Raw genomic sequence first — 5,761 nt, 5'->3', positions numbered from 1 at the left:
GGCAAAGGAGAACTGCAGAAGGTCACTCTGCAGGTGCATGTTGAGAAATTTGCCACAGGAAGGGGCAGGGAGGAATGAAGCAAATTCAAACACACAAGAATTATGTTCTCTGTATGTATTATACTCATGCAACACCCTTTTGCATTTGTAATACAGACTGCCTTGGGGGAGCTGGAGGAAGAGTTTTGCAAGGAATTAAATTGTTCTTTTAAAAGACAAAAAAATTATATATGAATGATAAAGAGCATTGAGATGACAGAAATCAGTTACCTGTTCATATTCCACATGCTCCAGACACATATCACTTCAGTACAGATTTAACCACTTAAACAAAATTCTCCATAGCTATAGCAACTGCTCGAGCATACCTTTCCTGCTAAATCCACAGCTGAAAATAAACATATCTTGTAATTCTTCTAAAATTTGCATCTTTGCATTTATGCCCTTTAGTATTTCTATAATAAACCATCTAACATGACAGTTAGAAAAATTCATTAGCAATGTGTGCATTTAAATATTGATTAAAGTGTGTGTGGGAGGTAGGTTTTGATTGGTTGGTTGGTTGGTTCAAATAGGTTTTGGGGCATGTTTGTAAAGAAAAATTAAAATCTGATTTGGCAACACTGATTATAAAAGCAACGGATTTAAATGAGTCTGGGTAGGTCCAAATGGACATGACCACCTTTTCATCTGTAGGAATTATTTGTGACATAATCCTAACTCTTTTTGCTGACAACACTGAAATGTCCAGTAGTCAAAAGGTAAAAGAAATCATCTCAGTTTTTGTTTCAAGGATTTATAAATCAGTATTATTTCACCTGAGTAAAATAAGGAGTTCTGTTTCTAAGAGAGGCTCGAGCAATCAGACGTAGAGAGGCCAAGAGAACTGAGCTCTGTTGTTTTGGTAGCTACACTGCTGCTGTTTAGCAACTATTTTGCCAGCAGTAGAGATCTTGGATAGGTGCCCCTGTGTTTTAATTCCTATTCAGTTGAATTCAATAAGTACTCTATTCCAACGTAACCAAAACAGCGGACGCAAAAACTGAGTTTCCAGCTTTTCATTCCCTCAGCAGGAAACTGTTGTTCTTTTTTCCGAACAGCTGAAAACAAAGGAAAATATTCAGAGAATGAAAATGTTTGAGGTAGAGAAGAGGGTAATCATTTACATATGTGCATTGAAAAGTTTTGAAAATTAGTTTTGGAGCTCTGCTTGCACTGGCGGTTTTTTTTCCTTACTTATTGCTACTCTCTAACAGTAAACCTTGTTCAATTCTGTCAGAGCCAACAGAAAAACAATAGAATATCACCCAACAGACTCAAGCAGCAGGAAAACAGCTTTGCCAAAAAATAAGTAAGTAAATAAATTACTTTTTAAATCGCTGATAAGTAATATAAATAACAGTTTTAATATTGATGTGTCCATGCTATTATCACACATTCTACTCCAGTACACTCTTACAGCTTGCTCACTGAACAGGAAACCACTCAGCTTCACCCTGTGTTCAAAAGCTGCTAATCTAAATTGTGTTATTGTAAGAGTGGGCTAGTTGTAACTCAGAGGTTTGTGGTGGTACTTCCCAAACTTTAGGCAATCCAAGGGTGGATGATTAGCTATAGATAAAATGAATGTGCATTAATGCAGTCTTAGTGTGATCCTTGGCCAAATCCTCATAGCAAAATAACTTTTGATGTTGCTCCTGAATACTAAATACTGCTACTGCAGTGACCCACAAGTGTTGCTGGACAGGCTGACACAGAGCTACAGTCCAGTGGGTAAAGAGGGTCATGGTGAGAGAACCAACATTCTCCATGGTAGAGTAACAGCAGGATGGAAGAACACATCAGGAGTAGGGGAAGTGCTGTATTTATTTGGCAGAATGGGAAGGGAGCCATGTGGAGTGGCACAGCTGCATGTGGAAAGGGAGTTTTAGCTCCTGTCTCCCTAAGGAAATTCATCCCTCCAACAACACACTGAATATGCTAAAGTATCAATAAGGCTGTTACAATATTTATGTCTAAAAGGAATATTTTCAAAATTAATAGAATTCTCTGCAACAAGCTTGGAGCTATAAGTGAACAAAAATGTAAGGTCTGACCCAATATTGTGGAATTTCCAAATCTGCCAAGTAATTTCTCAAATGTACTTATTATCCTTGCAACATTTACTCATTAATTTAAACCAGACTCTGAGAAGTTTCATAGAGCAATGACAATGTCTAATATTTAATTAAGTGGATTTTTTTCTCTTTTGTTATGTATTTAGGTCTTGCCCAAACGTACACGAAGTAATGAATCCGAACATACATGAGAAAGGTAAAATTCTTCCACTGCTGAAAAAAAAAGTACTATAACATGTCTATTCAGCCTGCTTACTGAGCCAGTAAAAGTCTGTGACAGATCTGAACATTTTAATATCATAAAAATTAAAATGAATTGGTAGAAAAAATGAAAAGTAATGGATACCCACTAAGGGGATACTCACTAATGCAGACAAAAAAGGTGTTTACTTCCACTGTGCCCCAAAAAATGTTTGGCATCATGATGGTATACTGCAAAAGTTAGGAATAATTCTATTGATGCAGACTGAAAACATTATTTTGGCTGATGGCTTCTAGAAAGCAACTGAGGGAACTTTCTTTTTCCATCTGCTGCTATCTTTGAAGGTCTCACCTCTTTTTCCTGTTTGCTGTTCCAAATAAGACAATGACAAAGGATGTCTAAATCTTTTCCATGACAGATTATGGTCAGTAGCAAGCATGTGTTTAAACCCCATTAATTACAAAAGTAAAACACTGCACTTTCTTAAATTGCTCATAAATGACACTGCAGTTCACAACTGTATCTGAGCTATTTAATGCAAAGCATATAAAATTACCTAACTAAAAAGTGGCACAACTAGCCAGATAAGTTTATTTGATGTACCATATGTTTATAGTGTTATGTAAGCTTGCTTTAATGCATTCAATATCCATATAATATAGAAGATTTAGATTTAAGGGTGGAAAAAGCAGTTCTGGGAAAAATAAAACCCAGCAATCTATCATCTAACTGCAAATCTTTTATTATGTGGATGGCTGGCCTTAGCCCAAACACCCCACCATAACTGGTATATATTCTCATGCCTTTTTCAGATCGCTGAAGTGAAACTTGCCTAATCTTTTACTTGATACTCTAATTAAACCTATATTATTCAGGAGCTTGTTAATCTAGCTGCTCTGTAGGCTTAAGGATGATGCCTGTATACCTGAGCAGGACAAGGTTTTGCATCATAATTTTGGGCAAGACAGTAAAAAAGTGACTCTGAAAATGTCTACAGTTCTTCCTTGCAGCATTTCCAGTTTGAAGGGGTTGTTTTTTCTACTGAAGTGGTTAGGATCCCTGTCAGGATCACAGGGTTTATTAAATCACAACCCACAATTCTTTATAGTTTTTTGCCACTGGCTGAAACACTGCAGTAACTGAAAAAACCATTGTGCTTTCATAGATTCAGAGAAGCCAATGGGAACAGATTTACCTTCTGCTTTCCCACTTGAAGGGCTATGTTTTTGATGTTGGACTTTTGTGTACAAATTTCTAACCTGTCACCCTTATAAACAAAACATTTTTAGGCCACCATGAAAAGTGAAGGCTGCCACAAAATGCACACATTGTTTTATTCCATTGCAAATTAAAGAGAAGATTTTGTTTCCATTTTGTCTTTTGACATCAGGCATTCTCTGTCAACATGTATACCACAGAAATATAACAAATTATTATTATTATTATTATTATTATTATTATTATTATTATTATTATTATTATTATTATTTGTAGACTCTATTTATTAATTTCATAAGCAATGCAGTAAAGCAACAAATAATTTTCAGACTGAACAAAACACAATGAGTCCCTATAGCTTGAGGAGACTCTAGCCTGTGCTAGCTTTAAATCATTAGCTTCTAGTGAAAAAAACAAAAATTATGCCAGAAGGTCCAGCTGATTGCAGCTACCTGGCTCAAAGATTCAGTCCTCTTTCATCCTTGTTCAACAGCCAGTGCAGCAAAAGCCAGAAAATTTGAAGATGTCTCTGCTCATTGCTGGTAGGCAGGGCTAGATGACCTTTAAAAGTCTTTACCAACCCAGTCTGGCCTATGGTTCTATAATAAAATAGATGTTCCAGCAAGATAGATAGATAGATAGATAGATAGATAGATAGATAGATAGATAGATAGATAGATAGATAGATAGATAGATAGATAGATAGCAGTAGAAATAGTCTCCCCTTAGGTGTGTTAACTTCTATGACAGTGCCTCATCTAACACCTGAACAGTGCACAGCACTTCTCATTCTGAAGGCCTGATAGGTACAGAAAGGCTGACAGAGTTAAATATTCACCTTCATTATGAAAATTATTCTAAAATAACAGCAAGAGTGATTTCTCACTGATTTGCACTCCTCAGCTAGCACAGAGGAAATAATTGGGCAGTTGCTTTATGTAGAGGGCAGACCCACAGAAAAGCAACACCAGTGCTGCTCCCTTCACTGGTTCAGTGCAAAGGAGCCTAAGAAAGAATTCTGGTGGTTTATGCATAACAGAAGAGATGATAAACTGACCTGGACATCAAATTGTAAACTGATATTGGATAGCAATACATCACCCCAAAGGCTTTTGTCAAACAGTCCCTTTTAGCATTAAGCCATGAAATGCATGGGCAATAGCATTGACATTTACCACTCTTATTCATTGTTTATTGTTGAGGATAAAACAACCACACTTTTTTTTATGAACAGAAGTACAAAGGCTGCAAACTAAGACACTGCCTTTTTTTTATTATTAACCTGGTACCATCTTTAACTGGGCTTACTTCTGGTTAGCACCAGTATAACTAAACAGAAAATCAGACAAGTAGTTTGCATGAATAAATCTCCTTCCCTGTCACCCATGAATGATCCTCCAAGCAGAGACTAAAGTACTATGTATATTGAATAAATGAACATTCAATGCCATCTGCTGGGGCATTAAAAAATATGCAATACCAGGCTCACAGAACAAGAGTGACAAATGCAAAGAAGGAGTTTAGGCAGAAACTTGCTTCTTCCAAAAGATAGATTTAAGGGAGGGTTGTGGGATGCTGACTGTCCTTAATATCCTTCAGCCACGGGGTACAGCCCCTGGACAAGAAGTAGTTCTGGTTTTAACTCTTTCCTTACAATAAAAGTATTTCAGTGCACAGTCCCCTTTTTTCCTAAGCATCACAACATGCTGTAATTATTTGTTATTGGTTGGTCTTGATAGAAGGACTTCCATGCTCTACTTTTGAAATCAGGCCATTATGTAGCCAGAGATGCAAGATTTGTGAGGTTACAGGCAGCCTAAAAAAGGATGGAAACAGTCCTTATGGCAATACCATGAGACAGCTCCATGGACAGACAAACACCACCAAAAACAATTTATAGCCTGATAGCTGAAGTGTTCTCAGATTTGGGATTTTCTTCTGCTACAAAGAGAACAAAACACGTTTCTATTCACAGAGGGATTTCCAGACCAGCAGTGCCAGAGCTCTCAAAGCTCTGCACCAAGAAGCAAAACTCAGGGGAGAGAGAGGAGTTCACCTTCTTTGGGTGTTCTTGGGCGGGCTCAGACATGCTCATGATGGTCAATCCCTTTTCCACACAGCTACTTCCTCAAGCATTGCATAGGTCCACAAACTCATGAGTGGACCTGCTCTATGTCCTTTTTATAGTATCTCTAAAATATTGTAAATACTCTAAAATCTGCAG

Source organism: Erithacus rubecula (assembly GCF_903797595.1).
Source record: "Erithacus rubecula genome assembly, chromosome: 5".
NCBI lineage: Eukaryota > Metazoa > Chordata > Aves > Passeriformes > Muscicapidae > Erithacus > Erithacus rubecula.
This window is presented reverse-complemented; position numbering follows the sequence as displayed.